General features: G+C 41.3%; 1 protein-coding gene and 1 non-coding gene across 2 annotated transcripts in view; both read left to right on the top strand.

The window, feature by feature from the left end:
* The first annotated feature begins 2,994 nt into the window (after nt 1–2,994).
* LOC110152741 (uncharacterized) lies at nt 2,995–9,056 on the top strand. The gene is made up of 4 exons (XR_011486649.1): nt 2,995–3,046; nt 8,056–8,161; nt 8,753–8,820; nt 9,006–9,056. It is a non-coding gene; the product is annotated as an uncharacterized protein (transcript).
* A 785-nt stretch (nt 9,057–9,841) lies between these two features.
* Nucleotides 9,842–20,749, top strand: part of USP26 (ubiquitin specific peptidase 26) — a 38,303-nt gene continuing 27,395 nt past the window's right edge. Inside the window, exons 1-2 of the mRNA XM_070464686.1 lie at nt 9,842–10,334; nt 12,469–12,538. The gene's annotated coding sequence lies outside the window, so the exon portion shown is untranslated. The remainder of the gene's footprint in view (nt 10,335–12,468; nt 12,539–20,749) is intronic.

Below are 20,749 nucleotides of genomic sequence, written 5' to 3'. Positions count from 1 at the left end.
CTAAAGGAAATCAGTCCTGAATATTCATTGGAAGGACTGATGCTGAAGCTGAAACTCCAATACTTTGGCCACCTGATGCGAAGAGCTGACTCATTTGAAAAGACCCTGATGCTGGGAAAGATTGAAGGCAGGAGGAGAAGGGGACAGACAGAGGATGAGGTGGTTGGATGGCATCACCCACTCAATGGACATGAGTTTGAGTAAACTCCAGGAGTTGGTGATGGACAGGGAGGCCTGGCGTGTGTTGTAGTTCATGGGGTCACAAAGAGTTGGACATGACTGAGCGACTGAACTAAACTGAACAACAAAAATAAGAAAGAATAAGGATAAATTAAGATATTACCAGATAAACATAAAGAAAGAATTTATTGCTAGCACAGCTGCCCTTACAAGAAATTTTTTGGCAGTTCTTCATGATAAAATTAAAAGAAAATAGAGAGTAACTTGAATCCACATGAAGAAATAAAAAGTATCAGTAAAGGTAACTATATAGGTGTTAAAGTATAAAGGGATTTTTTTGGTAACTATATTTTTCTTCTATCTGATTTAGAAGATATCTGCATAAACAAATAATTATGAATATGTGTTAGAGGAATCTCAAAATCAGTAAGCTAAGTGAAAGATGTCAGACACAAAGCTCACATACTGTGTGATTCCATTCATATGAATCTTCTAGAAAAGGCAAATCTATACAGACAGAAAGCAGACTGGTGGTTGTCAAGAGGCTGAGGGGATGGGGAATGGGAATCAACTGCTTAAAAGGTTCTGGATTTCCTTTTAAGGTGATGAAGATATTCTGGAATGACATAGAAGTGGTTGTTGCACATTATAAATGAACTAAATGCCACTGAATTGCTCACTTTGAAATGTTAAATTTCATTATCTGTTATGTGAATATCACCTTAATAACAACAACAACAAATCAGTAAGAATTTTTTTAAAACTTTTTGTTTTATATTGTAGTGTAGACGATTAACAACGTCGTGACAGTTCAGGTGGACAGCAAAGGGACTCAGCCATACATACACATGTATCCATTCTCCCCCAAACTCCTCTCCCATTCAGGCTGCCACATAACATTGAGCAGAGTTCCCTGTGCTATACAGTAGGTCCTTGTTGGTTATCCATTTTATTTTTTATTATTTTTTTTCCATTTATTTTTATTAGTTGGAGGCTAATTACTTTACAATATTGTAGTGGTTTTTTGTCATACATTGACATGAATCAGTCATGGATTTACATGTATTCCCCATCCCAATCCCCCCTCCCACCTCCCTCTCCACCCGATTTGAGCAAGCTTCAGGAGTTGGCAATGGATAGGGAAGCCTGGCATGCTGCAGTCCATGGAGTCACAAGAGTTGGACACAACTGAGTGACTGACCTGAACTGAACAACAAAAAAGGCAGCCCTGTACTGGTATGGATGCAGGGGATTTAAGAACCACACTTTGGTCATCCAATCTTAATCAAATAATTAGGACTTCCAAGGGATGAGAATTTTAATTCTTCTAACCTGTTCTCTCCACCTGAAGGCCTCTGGAGAGTCCAGTAGAAAAAATTGAAATAGCAGACCATACCACCCCCATCACATGCCCTAACTGCCCAAGGGCACTTGTCTGGTTCATATCATTTAGCTCACTCCATCCACCCCTCCAGTTTCCTGTCATGATGGTATATTCCTGCCCAGTAGGAACTATTATTACCATGTAGTGATTTTGACCAATCCGGTTGATTGTTGTATGTTACCTAGGTTACCAAGTTGGTTTTCAACTTGTAGCTTGACTTTAAACTACCCTGACCAGTCAGGGGTAGGTATGGGTTACTATGTTGTTTGTTTACTCTGAAATTTCTAGAATGTCTGCAACCAAGTCCAAACCTGAAAAAAAAAATAACAGCCCTGGAGCCTTCTCACCTAGTCCAGCCCAGTGCTAATGGATCCCAGAGTCCCCAACACTCGTGTCCACTCCAGCTCTGATATTTTCCCCCTAGTGCCCACCCGACAGCACCAGGAGAGAGCCCGTTACCTGCTGGAGTGGGGAAAGAGAATCAGGAAGGCCTCATGCAGGAGGCTGCACTGGAGCGGGGCCCTGGGGGCAGGGGCACTGAAGTGAAAAGGGGGAGGGGATGTGCCAATGAGAAGAACCATACAAAAGGGACGATGACTCTAGTAATCGGTAAAACATGAACACTGCGGCTAGAGGGCCACGAGTTCAAACGATTCTGACCATTTCCTAGTTGTCCTCATGATCCCATCCCCCAGTTCTCTCACAGCCCATCCTCCCTGCAGTGTGAACGCACACCCAACTGCTCATGCTCAGTGAGGTAGTTTCCATTCTGTGTATCTAAACGTTACTGGTTGGACCCCCCACCCCATTTCATGCCCCTAGTGCATTTGTTTGTGCAGTTGTCAGGTGGGCAGCTCTTTAGGCTCACTTTACCCCTCAGATGGATTCCTAGCTCAGTATCATCTCCATTTCTTTTTTCCAATTTTAGTATATGTGCTTCCTAAGCAAGCCCTCTCAAATATAGTTGCTGTGGGGAATTAAAGTCGCTGCTGAGAGATTTGATATCTCACTTTAATTTTCCCCTATTGCACTTTAATTTTACCCCCAGAGTAGAAATGGCGGCAAAGAACTTTCTAGAAGGAGGCAAACGCAATGCAAAGCTGCCTAGGACCATTGAAATAGTTTGAACTCACTGCTTGAACCAATCACAGTCTGGTTTGTGTCTCTCTCGGCGTGGTTTGTCCCGTGCTTCCCACAATTCCTGCAACCCCAGTTCAAAGGCAAACACGTGAAGCGGGAATTCTTTCCACCAGTAAGAGTGATGCTTGGCATACAGGCACGAGTTCCATATACAGAGAAAGAGTGAGTGGATAGTGTACCTGTCAATCATTCTTGCCTCAGCCAGTCAGGATCTTTATAGGTGAGAAGACCGTCAGCTGGCTATAAAAGGAGTGCACTTGCTTCTTACCGCCCTTTTTTTCCTGGGTCTCTTGGTGGGTTCGTAGTGAGTTGGTCGTTTCAGCGGTGAGGCGTTCCTCAGAGGTGAGGCGTTCCTCAGAGGTGAGGCGGTCCTCAGTGGTGAGGCGGTCCTCAGGGTGAGGCGTTTCTCAGCGGTGAGGCGGTCCTCAGGGTGAGGCGGTCCTCAGCGGTGAGGCGGTCCTCAGGGGTGAGGCGGTCCTCAGGGTGAGGCGGTCCTCAGCGGTGAGGCGGTCCTCAGGGTGAGGCGGTCCTCAGCGGTGAGGCGGTCCTCAGTGGTGAGGCAAAACAGTGGCTGCTCTTAGGTGAATAAGGTTAAATTAATTTTTACTTGTCATTGCTAGTTCACTATTTACAATGTGCTTTTTACAGAGGAATATACTTTAATAATGTTGTAATTGATAATATACTTTAATAGTCTGGAGGGCTTTGGAGTTTTGGCTGTGTGGGTCCTTTAGCCGAACTTGGACACAATGTTGTGCTTTATGGTACAGCTTGATAACTCTTTAATATTTTACTTGTTTTAAATATTGGTCTTGGTTCCCTTTTGTAAACGTTTGTTAAGAGACGGTTAGCTGAGCAGGTAGAGGGGAGTCGGGCTGCCAGGGAGCTGATTTTGGCTTTTTATTTTAAATCTTTGCATGATTTAAAATGTCATTGTGTATTTAATTCTTGGTCCCTCCGTTTCTGTTCTTTTCAACCTGAAAAGGAGAAACTTAACAAACTGAGAGGCGTTGTGCATGGGATTGGGACAGTTAGTCGCTTGGGTTACCTTTGAGAGTAATTTTGTGCTTATGTGTCTGCGTATGTGCCCTCGTGCCAGCGTGTCTGCATGCGTGTGGCTATGCATGCGTGCGTGAGTGCGCCCACACGCATGCCCACTTGAGTGCTTCCATGTTTGCTCATGCGTGCGTGCCTGCTTGCGTGCCTCCATGTTTGTTCTTGTGTGCGTGCCCGCTTGCGTGCCTCCATGTTTGTTCTTGCGTGCGTGCCCGCTTGCGTGCCTCCATGTTTGTTCTTGCGTGCGTGCCCGCTTGCGTGCCTCCATGTTTGTTCTTGCGTGCATGCCCGCTTGCGTGCCTCCATGTTTGCTCATGCACGCCTGCCCACGTGCATGCCCGCCTGCTTGCCCACGTGTGTGCCTGTGTTCGTCCGGGCATGTGTGCCCAAGTGTGCATGTGCATGCGTACATGCCCACGTGTGTGCCTATGCCTGGGTGCCTGCCTACATGCGTGCCTGCCTGCGTGTCTGCCCAGACCCATGTGCCCATGCCTGCGTGCATGCCCACATACATGCATATGCATGTGTGTCTGTGCGCGTGCTCGTATGTGTGCCAAGGTGTGCATGCACATGCCTGGGTGCCTGTGTGTGCCTATGCCTGTGTGCCTGCCCACGTGCATGCCCACCTGCTTGTCTGTGTGTGTGCCTATGCCTACGTGCCTACCTGCATGCCCAGGCCTGTGTGCCCACATGTGTGCCTGTGCCTGCGTGCATCCCCACGTGTGTGCCTGCATGCATGCCCATGCTTGCGTGTCTGTGTGCATGCTTGTATGTGTGCCCATGCATGCATGCACATGCCTGCATGCCCACGTGTGTGCCTCTGCCTGCGTGCCTGCAGACGTGTGTGCCCGCCTGCATGCCTGCATGTGAGCCCATACCTGTGTGGCCTTGCCTGCATGCATGCCCATGTCCGTGCCCACCTGCGTGCATGCCCGCGTGGGTGCCCATACATGTGAGTTCTCATTTGTGTCATTTTTGGAATCAATCCTCTCAGACGCTGATTTAATTAAAAAGAAAAAAAAACCTGACATTTTAAGCTTGGAAATGAGGAAATCAGAGGTCTGATTGGCACCGGGATTGTTCCCTAATGGCTTTAAATAGCTTTCAGTCACCGTTGGGGCAGTTTTATGCTTTTGTTTAATGTGCTTGTGTATTTGATATCATATTTGACCAAACGTGGTCCTGGGGTTTTTCATGTGCTTTCCTTTAAAAGCCTGGTCTTATTTGCACTTGGTGTTTTACAAACACGGTGGATACCCCAAAGCCTCTCTTCAGCCAATATTGGATGCAGTTTGGCTTTTAAATTTATGTAACAATTGTTTGTTCATTCTCTTTGCGTTTCAGTTAAGTTTCCTTGTTGGGGATTTCATAGTTTTCTTATGAAAGGTTTTGTGAAAATTTAGATTTACAGGGGGAGAAGATTAAGTCAGATTGCATGCCTTTTATTTGGTAATTGTGTATTTGGTATAGTTTTATTTGTCTACATTGTGCTTTTATAGCCCATTTCATAAATTTCTTTAAAAATAAACATTTTGTACTCCCCATCCCAGTCCCCCCTCCCACCTCCCTCTCCACCCGATCCCTCTGGGTCTTCCCAGTGCACCAGGCCCGAGCACTTGTCTCATGTACCCAACCTGAGCTGGTTATCCGTTTCACCCTAGATAATATACATGTTTCAATGCTGTTCTCCTGAAACATCCCACCCTCGCCTTCTGTATAACAAAAACTACTGTAATGATGTAAAGTAATTAGCCTCCAACTAATAAAAATTAAAAAAAAAACATTTTGGGGTACTCAAGATTTACAAATGCAGGATTTAATCAGGCAGAGTCTTTAATGTTTTACGATAGTGAATGCGCTTAAGTGTCTGTCATAGGCTGCCTTGTAGTGCGGTTCGGCACTTTTACAGAGGAATTGTGTGTTTGGTATCATTTGAATCCATTAAATGTAGATCCTGGTCCTTTTCACAAGCTTTGTGTTAAAAAAAAAACAAAAACAAAAAACTCCGTATGTTGTCTTCAATTCACAAATAAGAAACAAGTTTTCTAATCAATAGACTTATGGTATTTTCAGTGTAAAAATACACACCTGGACAATTTTGAGTGGCCACGAGCTTGTTTTAGGACAGTGGATGCTCAAAAGTGCCTGGTATTGGCCAGAGTTGAGTGGCGTTTTGGATTTTGTCTCCTGTAAAATCACATGTAAAATCTCCTGTAAAATCAAAATATTCCATAAAATATTCTGCCCTAGCCTTTGGCATATATTTGCTTTGAAAGATGTGAGACATTTAAAGATAAAAATCAGGAAAGTAACGGGAAGATGGAGGGCTTTGTGTTTCCAGGCAGTGAAGTCATGTTGTGCAGTTTTGAGTTTTATTTTACAGGCTCAGTGTGCATTTAACATAATAGTAATTTTAAAATTTAGGTCCAGTTCCTCTTTCCTAGGTCATTTCCCCCTGTTATTCCACAGGGGGGAAATGATTTGTACAGGTTCTGTTCATAAGCAAGAAGAACAGCAGTGTTGGGTACCAGGGTAGTCAGGACCAAAAACGGCGGGAATTCCAAGTCCCGCCCCGACGCGCTGCTTCCCCCTACTGGCCACACCCAGCGGAGGGTTTTGCGCTTAAGCATAGAGCGAGTGGAGGCTTCTGAAATCTAAACGGTAATGGTTGCTTGTGCCTCCGTTACCTGACATGTATTTATGGGGTGAATTAAGTGAACGGAAAACCCTTGTCTCTCAGAAACCCAAAGACCAAACTCAGGGAGGAACCCAATTCTTGCTTTGAGGTAAAATGATGCTGTTAGTGAATTTGTCTGGTTTGTTCTTGATTTCTACCTGAATTATGTGTATTCAGTATCTCGGTGACTGCTGGACACCTTTTTTGGTAGAACACTAGTGATTTCCGAATGTTCTTCCTGGATTATGTTTAGAAATCAAAAAGTTGGATTGTTGGTAGGATTGAAAGCTACTTCTGCCTCTGCTACATGATATACCAAGGTTTTAGGCATTGGGACATTAACTAGCATCACAAATACCACCGTTTCAAGTTCTAAACCCCATTTTTGACTGTGGGATTTAGGTCCAAGGGTCAGGCTTGAAGGCACCTTTATTGCATCTACTTTGCTCGTAGGAATCCTAGAGGGCATATTTTCCAAAGAACACATCCACGAAAGCCAACATTAGCGATGATTACTTTTCTCTCATTGCTACTACCTTGAAGGATCTGTGCTCAGTTTCAGACAGCAGCGATGTTATTTAATGGTTTGGATTATTCATAAAAGTACCCCTAATGATACTAGCTGCTTTCTGCTGTCTCTGATTTTCTAACTAACTGTGTTACTGATTGCTTACACTAATACCTCATGAAATGTTGTTGTGGAGTATAGTGAACAGCTCAGCGTCCCATTTCAAAGGTTTAAAAGTCTTTAGCTATGGTGTTGAAAATAAAATAAACAGATCAGTTTGAGATGCACCCCCACCCCCATAGAAGATAAGGGACATTGCCTTTTAGCCTAATATTTCATACTTTCCCTGTGATGTTTGATTAAAGCAGGATGAACTGTGGTTCACTTTGAAGGGGCACTCAGACCTCTGCAGTAGCAATCTCATCTGATCTTGGAGCCACAAGATGAATGCTGTCCCTTACATTATATTTCACTCTGCATGATTGGGTACCCACCAACCATTTCCAAAAGTTCCTCTGGATAAGGGGGGAAAAGGGATGTTTGTTCCAGCCACTCACCTAAATAAGTTTCCAGGTTAAGTAACTTTCCTTCTGTGGTGCTAAGCTGCCCACCCTCAGGCAAGTCTCCTTGCAGATTTGTTAAGTTACTACCTTTTTGAGGACCTGCTGTGGAAAAGTCCAGTACTGATAAATCTGTGGACTTGTAACATGAAGAAAAAGGAACCAGAACCAGAACCAGCCAGATGAATAAGTGCGTTGCTGTGTAGGGAGAGGTGAGGGGTGTTGGGCAGAGGGCAACTCTGCTGTCTCCTGGCTCATTACACAAGGTGTTGGACCCCTTCCCTGCGTCTCTAGAGATAGGAACTACCAGCAGTGGCAGGGTCACTCCTGGACACTGCTGCCCAACTCGATGGTAGAGACCGTGTTTCTCCAGCTAGTTGTTTTCATTGGGCAGGAGCATGTTTTTACCCATACTTGTCTGTATTCCTCTGTACACTGTGAGTGCTACTGTTACAGAGACATTTGGCAAAATCAGACTGCTTGAATTTCAGAGAAACCTCACTTCTACTTTTTAAAACCAGAATTTTGACTTTTCTTTTTATTCTTTTAGGAAAGCCAATAGCAGACAGTCGACATATGGAATGGACTAGATTGTAGAAAACAAACTTTGGGAGTCAAGAGTGCAGGGTGCTGCTTAAATTCCTCTGTTTCAACAGGTATGAGAATGTGGATCTGAATGTAATTTTAGAGCCCAGGTCTATCTATGGAAAAGGGGGAGGGATGAGATTCATGGACCAAGTGGGGGGAGCAGGGAATGTTAGTCTGCCAGCCTACTTACCCTCATTGTGATATTTGGTAGGAGTCCTGAAGGCATAGGCCAGCAATTAAGGTAATATGTAGGTCATACGCTTCCAAATCTTTACCCTTCCATACATTTTGGGCATTTTCCTGCTCCTACAGACATTACTGGGACCACGTATCATGTTTCATGCATACTAAGCCTTCAGTCTCTAAGTTTGAGAGAGACTGCTCATTTTAACTGTAAGACAGGTCTGGTAGTTCAGCTGACTTCTAACATATTCAACACTTGGTGTCACTGTTAAAAATTTTCAATGGATTCAGGTATTGAAAGCTGGGGATAAGATTTGAGATTTGCATGCTAATGTCTCCCTGATCCCTGTGTTTCCTGTTCAGTTACACCGTGGGATGAATGGGTTTGGGTGAGGTGATCATGACAAAAAGTGCTAATGTTATTGGGTTACATTTAAGCTCCTCTATAACAAATACTCTCCCTTGTCTATGTCCAGGTCAGAGTCTCTGACTTCTAACATATTCAACACTTGGTGTCACTGTTAAAAATTTTCAACGGATTCAGGTATTGGACGCTGGGGATAAGATTTGAGATTTGCATGCTTAAGTCTCCCTGACCCCTGTGTTTCCTGTTCAGTTACACCGTGGGATGAATGGGTTTGGGTAAGGTGATCATGACAAAAAGTGCTAATGTTATTGGGTTACCTTTAAGCTCCTCTATAACAAATGCTCTCCCTTGTCTATGTCCAGGTCATAGTCTCTTGTCAGTACAGTGGCCAAACCACAAGGCTTGATTGGTAAGAATTCCCCATGTTTGGTGCTGTTTTTCTCAGATTGCTCTCTGATGTTTCTTTAAAACATGTAAAGGTCTTGTGTGTGAACCTGATTTCACCTTTGCAGGTAATTTTCTGACAAGGTTAGTAGTAGCTGAATCTGGATTCCTTTCTGGTGAGTGATGAGATTTCATATTAATTTGGGATTGAAACTTTCAGAATATTGGAATACCAAATCACAGCGTGGGACATCTTCTAATCACAGTTTTTACATTTGGAGTTGTTGCTCACTCTGGCGTACATTTTGGAATGCAGTCTTCCCCTGCAGTCTAACAATAAGCCTTATAAACTAGAGTCATGTGTAAATGCCTGCATTATGTAGCTCTAATGCTTGGTACTTTATAACTTGCCACTTGGATTGCTTTGGAATCAGTCAAATCACAGTTCCAATCTGCTTCCACCAGTAACTGTGTGTAGACATAAATACTAGAGTGGGTAGCCATTTCCCTCTCCAGAGAATCTTCCCGACCCAGAGATCGAACCCGTGTCTCCTGCATTGCAGGCAGATTCGTTACCATCTGAGCCACCAGGGAAGCCCACACTTTTACGAAGTTCTATCCAAAGTCTAGAAGGAGCTGATGAGGTTGCCACGTTGTGGTTGGATCAGGCAGAATGTGCAGAGAACTCTAGTAGAATACTGCATTAGGACTCTGGATAGCCGCGAGTGCCTCAGGAGAGTCTTGAAACTGCTCGATCCCCAAAAAGCAAACCTGTGAGCTTCTGCTAGAGTTCTTCCAGAGTCAAGAGTGGAGGTTCTGCTCTCCTTACCTGGGTCTTTCTCTAGCTGATGATGCAGTCTTTACTGTCTAGAGAAGGGCTTCCTTAGAGGAGGCAAGGCAAGAGGCGTCAGCTAAAAGCACAGTGCGGTGAACTTCCCAGGTGGCCCAGTGGCTCCCAATGCAGGGGGCTGGGGTTCGATCCCTGGTCAGGGAACTGTGATCCTACATGCTGCAACTAAAAGTTCACATGCTTCATCTAAAGGTCCCACATGCCTCAACGAAGATGGAAGAACTCATGTGCTGCCACTAGAGACCCGGTGCAGCCAAGTAAATAAATAAAAATATTAAAAAAAATAAAAACATGGTGGGAAGAGAGTAGAGGAGAATGATTGTTCATAGTGCACAAAGGTACATGTGTAGCTTGCTGGTCAGGGAATAACTTTTCTAAACATGATCTTTTCTCAACAGATCCAGTTTCACTGTTTCCACCTGGGCTGATCCTGGTGCCTCTCAGGATCTTTGTGGAGGTGAGGACATTTGACAGTCACAGAAAAGTGTTTTTATTAATACATCGTTTTGATTCACAGAATAAGCAAAATGGCTGCAGGTAATGATTTTCACAGCTTGCATGAGTGTTAATTAGAAACAACTAGAAGCCTTGGATGTGAATGTCACTTGTTTAATTTAAATATCTTTGCAAAGAAACTGGTCCTTACTCAGTTAAAGTCATAGCTGGCATCCAGCCATAAGGAAACCCCAAAACCCATCTGTTCCTTGGACTTTTGACCAAAACGGTCACCCCACACACACCTAGTAAGTATAAGTGTAGATCATTTGGGTACTTCAACACAGTGGGAATTTTGATTCCTCATTTAAGCAAAAATCTTTCCAGCTACCTATTTCAGCATCTCTCATTTTTGGCTATTCTATAGACCTGTTTTCTCCATTTATGTATATAGTTAGGTTGGAAATGTCAAGGGACCACAGGGGAATGTTTATGAAATTCCATAAAAATATGCTTTCGCAAGACTAAGGTTTATTGGTATTCCAGAGGAGCTAGCTGGTAATGACTTCTTTTCCATCGGCGTCTGCTCCTCGCCTCCTCCTTCTCACCTTGAACTTTTGCTTGAATCTAGGAATCAATTTTGTCTAATTTCCAAATGTTACTTGTCGGTGGTTTGGCTGGATTCATTACATACACACACACGCACACACACACACGCGCGCACACACGCACACACACACACCCACCCAGAATGGAAGGTAACTTGGTGCATTTTAATGACATAAATACTACCCTTATCGTGAAAGCTTTTATTCTCCCTTTCTGTTATTTTGTTTTGTGATTTCTCAGCAGAATCAAGAGATATAATGATAATTTTATTAAAATGAGAGGTTCTCTTAGCAGAACCATGACCCTACTGCCTCATTTCATGGTAAACTCTACTTGTCATTTGTAGGCATTTGTGGGAATTCCTATTTTTCATGGAGTTCTGATGAGTCAAAAGTGATCCAGAAAAGACTGTCCTTTGGTCACTGACTGTCCAGCTGTGGGCCTGGCGTGCATTCCCTGCAATCCCTCTGTGCACAAAGTGTGTGCACAAACCAGTCCCAAAATAAAAGTTTGTGTTTTTTAAAAAAATTTCTATCAGACTTATACAAGTATGACGTTTAAAGAATAAAATAATTCCATGAGGTTTACTCATCAAAATAATACTTCCCCCAGTCTACCACCATTCCATTTCCTGCTCACCATGTTTATCCAGAAGTGACACGAGATTGTGCAATTGTAGAAGTAAACTGGTGCTGAAAACTGCTCAGAGAATCCTGAGAGCACTAAAAGGATTTTAGGTGTAGTTCTTTGGCCACGTATTGTCTGTTTTTCTAAGGGGAGAAGAATTGCAGCAGATAAATCCTCAGAAGAGGAATCAGAGAGGGAATGATAAGTAGGAAATGGTCTCTTACATTCAGGGTTCTGCAGCCCAGCCCAGAGATGGGGAGAAGGCTTCAAACAGTAGTGCTGTGCTCCCGAGGGTGAGGACGAAGCAGTCAGAAGGACAGGGCCTTTGGTGTCAAAGGTATCATGAGCGCTGTGGGTTCAGGGGGTGTCTCCTACCCCCTTTCCTCTTCTCAGTCCTCCCTGTGCTTCGGCATCTCCTCAACTAAACAAGTAACATAAAGGATATTACAGATTTGGAAGTTTTATTACTGTGGTCTGAGATGTAGCTAGCAAATATGGAAGGAGATGTATATATCAGGAGGCAAAACCATGACTTATTGCAAATACCACTTTTCCCTACACATCCTCTTATACATACTTGGAGCATTGTACCGGGGACCCTTAAATCTCTGCAATTCTTAAGTGCTCTTCCCATGTTACTGCAGATATGAATAGATAAACCAATCCAATTCCAAACTCCTCATTTTCCAGTGGGCTCAAGATGCTCTGGAGAAAAATGAATCAAATATATAAACTAATTCTGAGAACTGAGAAAAGTTCTTTGATGATGGTCTCCTTACAGATGGTCTGACTGTGAATTGCCTATTAAGTACCTTCCAGTTTACACACTTTTCCTTCACTTGTTTCTATACTGCCTAAGTTGACCTATCTCCTTCATGATGTGTGTTTATATACCTAAGACTGAATTGTCATTTTTCCAGGTTGAGAAACTACCAATAAGAAATTAGTATCTAAAACAACTACAGTGGGATCCAAATATTCTGCATTTTGGTGAGTACAATAACTTTTCAAGGCTAAAAGGAGCCATTCTCAGGCTCTAGATGATAAAAAGATGATCAATACTACCATCCTTTCCTCATGTATCAAGAGCCATCAATCTTTCTGTCACTGTAATAACAGACCAAGAAAGATGACAGTGTTAAAAGTGTGGAGCTAAAAAATAAAAGTGTGGAGCTACCAGTTCTTTATTCAAGTGTTTGATAAATAGACCATAGATGGCATATATATCTAAATGAAGCATTTAAAGCAATTAATTGATGCATCTCAAACTGAGATTGCCTTCAAATCTCATCTACATTGATATCTTTGCCCACTAAAAATCATCTTTAAATATTACTTTGATTAGTTGAAAAGATGGTAGTATCGATCTTTTCTTTCTTTTTCTTATTTTGGGCTAGTTCTGTGTGCTGAGATTCAGTGCCTTTTCTTCCTCTACTTTTTTGTTTTCTAACCCAGAACTTTGTTTTCTGAGTATATTCTTTGTGAGGTTTCATGGCAATGACACTTGTGAAGGTGATATGGTTTGTGTCTGTCAGAAAGCATCTATTCAGCTAAATCCTGTCTCTCTTCTATGAACACCAGCAGGCCATCTAGAATCTGCTCTCAGCTTTGGTTTTCTTCATCCCTTCCCTGCTTGGCTAGACTGTATCATGTTTCAGCTTTGATATATGTTTCCTAATTCCACAAATTCCTCTGCTCTGTGCCCTTAAGAAGCATACAATTCCTATATGCCAATCCACCTACAGGAATTGTCCCTAGAAAATCATCCAGTTAGTCTGTTAACTCTTTTATACTGGTACTCCTGGACTTCTTATCTGTCTAGTTTTTTTTTTGTCTTAATTTTCAAGAGGTATTTTCCTACTTGGTATTTTCATACCCTTTGTGCTTCTTAATCACTTCCTGCTCATGGCTCCTTCAGTGAGTGGAAGTGGTCAACCCCCTCTGATTATTGAGTTCTTATATATCATTATTTCTTACTATCTCAAATTCTCCACGATTTTGGTCACCCTTTATGATCTTGTAACAACTTAAACATCCTTGTTTGTACAATACACTCTTAGAGAGAATGTAGACTCACATGTATTTCCTTTATTTGTCCCTTCTGGTCTTAAAGATCTGGCATTTCCCTATCTGTACAGGCTGACTTATAAGATCTCATAGTTAATTTTAAGAACTCTTCCTTTGAACTTCACCTGTTTTCATTCTTGCACTGCTGATGTTCTTTGATGTGGCTGATTACTTTACTTCTGTGAACTTTAATTACTCTAAGTATAAAATGGAGACGATGGGATCTGCCCCAGCTTCTTAAAGCGGCTATTATGAGAGAAGAAGTTAAAGCATTGTTGAATACTGGGTCCTCAGAAATATCACCAGAATAACTTGTTGATAAGGACAAGTTGAGTTTATCTTTACTGTGGTAAGGAAGAGTACTATTTTGAAAGCTAAATGGGGATAATTATGCGGTTTGGGAGTATGATTACAGGTGGCTATTGGAGTATGGCAGATTGATTAGGATTAGGTAAGGTTCATGACATAATATTACACTTTGGATTGGTGGACACAACAAGGCAAGGTTTTTGAGACAAGGGTATTGATCTCAATCCTATCTACTGAAAGTCTGTTCAAGATTCATATGAGTATCTTTGGAACATCTCTGGAATGAGCTACAGAATTATTTGCAATGTCTTTCTTCATGAGCAAGAATTGCCTGGAATTGTAAAGTCATGTTGATGAATACAGTAGAATAGTTAAATTGTTTGGTAAGACAGCTGAAGAGTAAAATCATGTTAATGTAGGCGGTGAGCTGTGAGGAGGTTGAAGCTTTTAGTGCTTGGTATACAAAAGCACTTTGTAAATGATCAGTACTATATAAATGGCGGTCATATTCATAAGGCAAGTGTTTCACTTGTTTTTTATTCTTATGCCTTTTTATCTAAATGCAGTCTTTTTCTGCTGAAACTCAGTAGAAAGGGAAATCTGTATTCAGAATGACTAAAACTTCTGATATGTTATTTAGCTCTTTGATGCCTGGGACCAGCCTTGAAAAAGTCGTGTGTAACCTCTACAAAATTTTCCTCAACGCTTTAAAGCCACTAATCACAAGAGATAATGAAGGCAAAGTCAGGGAGTTTTAATTCAGGTTAAACCTTCAAAATAAGATAAAACATTTGGGGGCAAATATATGCCAACATGGTGAGTGAAGCAAAACTCCTCACTTGGCCAGTCAAGAGTCAGCCTTTTGTCTTCCTTATCTGAAAATAAAATCTTGGATAGTTCTTTCCTTTATAACTTCCATTTTGGCCTAACACTGGCTCACTAGTTACCTCCAGCTGCATGGTATATAGACTGTTTTTAAAAGCTCATTGGGCATAAACTTTAGGATAGGTTGTTTAACTCATAGACTAATGTAGGTAAAATATCGTAGGAATACTATATTTAACATTGGTCTAGCAGTTAAAATATAGTTCTCCCAAGAGAGTTAGTGCAAGTCCGTTATCTCTAGGCAACACAAATATCAGATCAACACTATTGATTAGTTCTCTTTTACTTCGATAGTCAGGTGTGAATTATTTTTAATATATCTTGACACTGTCGTAGAAAATAAGTGGATACAGAGCAAAGAGCACTGAGGTATTTGACCATTGTTGTACCAATGTGGACCATCATGAAATAGAAAAACTTAGTTTTCGAAGACTACATAGCACTTTTCCTATCTCATAGTACTTTTTTATCTCAATTGAAAGCAATGAAGAAAATAGATTTGCTTAGGATTCAGAGTGCATGACATACTTGAATAGACTCACGACAATGCCAGACATGGAAGAGAGAATTAAAAAACATGGTAAGAAATGATCCTTTTCTCAAGGATCTTACAATCTAGTTAGAGGCACAAAACTAACTTAAACTCATTTCATCTGTATAATGAGTTAAGAGGAAGGAAACATTGCCATTTCAATAGAGAAGTCTTAGAAAAGGTCAATGGTGGGGTGCTTCTTGCTTTGGCTTCCCAGGGATAGAGGAAAAGTCAGAATCCACAGGGGCTTCCCAGGTGACACAGTGGTGAAGAATCGCCTGCCACTGCAGGAGACATGGGTTCAATCCCTGATCAGGAAGATCCCCTGGAGAAGGGAATGGCAACCCACTCCAGTATTCTTGCCTGAAGAACCCCGGGGACAGAGAAGTCTGGCAGTCCATGGGGTCGCAGAAGAGTTGGACACAACTGGGCGCACACACACACTCCCACACGCACACAGAATCCATAAAGGAGAGGGAGAGCACTCAGGAGAAAGGTGTGAGGCAAGGGGAAAAAAGTGGGAGGGCACAGCCGGACCTGGGATCTTTAAAGTTGAGTTGCTGATGGAAATTTGCTGCTGCCACCAGATGTACATCTTTCTCGGCTGTGGTGCAGCTTGGCCCTGAGTATACAGATGCTTTATTGGATTATTATGTCTGTGACACTGCAGCTATTAGTCATACTCAGCCATAGGACCTGACAATATAATGGTGTTCTATTTTTACTTCTGTCCCAAAAATGCCCCAGAAGTGCTGAAATTATGACCAGAAAATTAATTTCTTTGCATTTGGACTAGAAGTAAAAGAACAGGGAATAATTCTACATTCAGTCTATAAATCTCCAGAGTTGTTTAGAAACGTTTTGTGTTAACAGTTTAGGCTGAGTTTTGCATTAAGTATTGCACGCCTCCCCGGAGGAAGTGGTGAGAAAAATATCTGATCAGAGCATTTCAGTGTGGTTCAAGGCTATCAAACAGATGCTTGTAGATACATGCAGGTACAGTTGTAACACTGATTATTTTGCAAGGTCAGAAAAGGAGTGGCTGTTTTGTGCCACATACTAGTTGCTTTCCTGAGTATAGAAATAAAACCGGCTCCTTCATTCAAGCTTCTCACAGAGGTTTTCTTGGTGATCTGTGTGTGTACCAGGAAATTAGCACACAGGACCATTTATATTCTTCTTTATATTGAGTTCCTTATCAGATCAGTTAAGCCACGTTCTCAGTATTCTTCCCTAGTACTTGGTCCATAGTCTCAAACTGTCATAGACAGGTGGGCCCTTGGAGATCACACTGTCCACTGTGTAAGTGAAGAAATGTCAGTGTAGTGAGATAGTGACCACATAGACTGTGGCTGAGCTGACACTACCATCTTGTCTCCTGCTTTCTGTTGTGCACCTTCCCTCTCTTCCCAGACGTCCTCCATACGTTAACATGTATTTGAAGTGAGTGCATGGAGAACGAAAGGAGCAGTGCTGGTGTGCCTGTTTGTGGGGCGTGCTCTCCCCCACCCACTAGGTGTGCTGCATGTGTGGACACACAGCAGGGCAACCACGTGACAGCCTGTGTCACCTGGAAGGCCAAGAGTTCTCTTTGTGAAGATGTGCTCTATTGCTTTAACTTTTGGGGTGGGGCACAGGTCAGTTTCATAATCCGTTGACATTGTGTACCATCTCTCTGGGAAACAAAAGGCTTTTGCACATATCCATAGACATACAGTTTTTAGGAGTTCAGGGGCCAACCTCAGGAGTCCAACATATTACCCACGGTAAGAATTCCTCTTCATGTTATAAGCACTTAATTCTTTATTTGATCATAAGACATTTGATTGCCTGCCATGTACTCTGGGCCCTGTGCCAGTTCCTTGCTAAGCAGCCCCATGACCTTGGGGTCACCTCCCCAGCTCTAAGTTTTGTGTATAAGATTAGCGTGTTTTAATGGAATGATCTCTAAAGTCTCCTATCATGTTTTATGTACTCAGCCTTGTTCTAAGTACAGATAGGAATGCACGGTCCAAGCATCTAATAAAGCAGAACAGTGACCAGGACCAGGCAAAAGCAAGAAGTAAAGGGAAAAGGGATGACGGCTCCTGTTTAGTCCTTTGAAACAGACACTTAGGCAAAGAAACTACTTCACTGGTGTGTGAGAACTACAGCACTGAGTTTATCTCTACATGTGGCCTCTATATAATAATGAATGCTCACATCATTAATCCGTTTGGGCTATTGCAAATTTTTTTTTATTTTGTTGATGAGTTGCTCTTAAACTTTTAAAAAACTCACTCCTTTTCAACCAAGTACTTAATGGGTCAAGTTACTGTTATTGGACTGCAGGAGGTCAGGGAGATGGTGCCTTGTATAAGGAAGAGCGGAGTTTCACACAAACGTTTCCAAGTAAACCATATTTAAAATGTTTATGTTATTATAGGCTCTACTGAAAACATTTCTAAAGCTTGTAGTAAACTGGTCCCTAGGCCGCTTGTGTCTGTATTTATTCAGCCTTCAAATAATTCATTTGCTCATTTCAGGCATGTGTTTGTTTTATTTTTTTCAACATGATTTAATTTAACTGAGACTTCAAGTTTGTATCAGGATGTCCAAATAAGTTCATTAATTCTGGGAGATTTTCTCCTAACAAGTAGAAATTCATCAACATCAAATAATGACATATTAAAGTTATTAAATTTGAACATATCTTTATGCTCACCCTGGAGCTTTAATATGTCAGTCAATAATAATCAAATGCCACCCAAACACTCATAATTTTCTGAGAAGAGAAAATTAGTTGGTTTTAATATGTCTGAAAGATAAATCAGACTATCAATGTTTTATCATTCATATGAAAAATTTATATAACTCACATTAAACAAATCAGATCAACTGGAAAATTAGAGTAATTAAATGTTACAGGGGAAAGAATTTTATTAGAAGAGTAACAAAGACACTCATGCTGCTAAGATCATACCTAAAAGAGCAGCGAGAAAGCGCAGACAGATGAGGGTAGAAGGTGTAAGGAAGGCACAGGTTTCCTGGATTTCTTAGGAGTGAACAGGGAGAGCCCAAAGTAATTCGATTCATAACAAGTGGCTGGCTAAGTTAGAATATGCCAGCACACTGGAGAAGAGGACAGATACTATAAATGTTGACTTTACTTCCTCTAATTTAAATTTAAAATATTTTGGAGTGAAAAATAAAAATGCTTTTAAACATAGTTGCTTTTGTGCTGATGATCAGGAGCCTTCTCTGCCATGTTTCTCTACCCTTTCTCTAATATGTTATTATTTTTTTAATATTTGTTTTTAGTTTTGGCTATTTCCCTGTCTACATATACTCTCTTAATACTCATTGTTTAAATTTTTATCTTAGGAGATTGCATATTGCATTCTGCTCTAATGGCTCATTTACCCCACTCTCATCTTTAGCTTCTTTCCTCCCAGATTACATCACCGTTTCTCTACTATTTTAGCTACTGTACTTTAACATTCATCTCTTGTTGCATCAAGAGTCCATACTTAACAAGGAGATGTATATTGCACATCTGTCCTTCACTTCATTTCTTTCCCTTTTACATTCTGCACTCTGTCAAGCATACCTTTTCTTTTACATTATCAAGGTTGTTAAAAGCACACTATTTTTTATAGTCACCTTATTTTGTGGGCTAAATCATTAAGTAAACTCCTAAGAAAGGTATGCATAAGGCAGAGTTTCTGAACTATTATTTGAAAATATTTTTATTTGGACCTCACACTTGATTGGTACTTGTATAGAATTCTGTGTTCAAATCCATGGGCCCAGAGTTTTCTTTTTAAATTTTTCTTTTTTCTGTGTTTTTTGGATCTTCTATTAGATAGATATTGGGTCTCCTGGACCAATCATCTGTTATGTTTGTATTTCTCCTTACCTCTGTCTTATACTTTTGCTCTGTATTCTGGGAGCATATTCTCAATCTTAAGAAACTTACGATTCATCAGACACCCTTTTCTAGGCCCCAGTGAACTCCCTACTCTCTGTTACCTGGATCTTTCATGGGACATATTCTTAATAGGCTCTCTGAAGTTTCTCACTCATGATTATGACTCTTGACTATGGTGATAGTAGACACAAATGTCATTATTTCTAATCTTAGTTGTGTTCTCTAAGAAATAAAATATAAGCCTCCTTTCCTCTCTGTCTTCCCCTTAATTTCTCATGAAAATATAGTTTCTCCTTACTCTTGGAATATCATTATGCAATATAGGCATCAACTATAAACTTTTCTATTTGCCAACGCATCATGAGGGTTGCTTTTCATGCTGTTAATGCCTGGGATTTGAATAGAATTTATTTTGTGAACTTGTTCCGCATCTGATTTCTATACCCTTTCCTCTTGAATCTGGGTAAATAAAAATAGTACAAGATTATGCATTAAATGAGCCATTTCAAAACATATCGAGTAACACATAGAAAAAGGGAGGAGGTTATTTGTGTAGGAGTCTGCCTATGCAGATAATTACAAATTTAAAAATCTACAGTAAGCACTATTCCTTTGAGCTTCAAATCAACTCATTCTTATTTGGCAGAAATAAAGTGAAAGTCACTCCTTAGACCCCATGGACTATATAGTCCATGGAATTCTCCAGGCCAGAATACTGGAGTAGGGAATCTTCCTGACCCAGGAATCAGACCGGGGTCTCCTGCATTGCAGGCGGCTTCTTTAGCAACTGAGCTATCAGAGAAGCCCTAATTGGCAGAATGCCCCCAAAATACCACCTTGGTGATCCAAATAGTTTTTGCTTTAGTATATGTCAACAAGTCACTTAATTTAAGCTCTACACTGCACTTTGCTCCTTGAAATATATAGCATCCCTTCTGTCACAGAAATTCTTGAGACTTTTCCTGCAGTAATGTTGTTTTGTGCTAAATGGAAACTTTCCAGATGACGGGCTCATCCAGCCTCCTACTTGCTGCATGACTCCTGGCACACTCAGCCCTACCAGTTTCTCCTGCCTGGTAATTAACCAAATCCTTCATCTTGAACTGAGAGTCTATACTGTCACTGGGTACAAGAAATAGGTGAACGAAATAGGTTTTTCTCAATATTTAAACTATCTCATAGTGCCCAAAGCAAGATTGTGGAATAAGGGTCAGGCTTCTGATTTTAGAGCTTGATCTTACAATTTGGAGCTAGAAGGCTCTGTTTCTTGGAAGAACTGTTTCTTGTATTTTCTTTTCCATTCATTGTTCACTTAAGCTTCTCTTATTATTAGGGCCAAAGTTTCATATGCTATTCCTCACTTCACAGCCTGTGAAAGCATACCCGGATTATCTTTCTGGAAGTGACTGGTTGTAGGGGGACAAATCTTTCATACTTAGAAGTGACTAAAAGAAATAAGAGCTTCAACATACTTTGCTGTCCATTCTGCCTTATTGGA

This window comes from Odocoileus virginianus, unplaced genomic scaffold (assembly GCF_023699985.2).
Source record: "Odocoileus virginianus isolate 20LAN1187 ecotype Illinois unplaced genomic scaffold, Ovbor_1.2 Unplaced_Contig_58, whole genome shotgun sequence".
Classification (NCBI taxonomy): Eukaryota; Metazoa; Chordata; class Mammalia; order Artiodactyla; family Cervidae; genus Odocoileus; species Odocoileus virginianus.
Note: the sequence above shows the minus strand (reverse complement) of the source record. Positions and strands in the feature narration are given on the sequence as shown.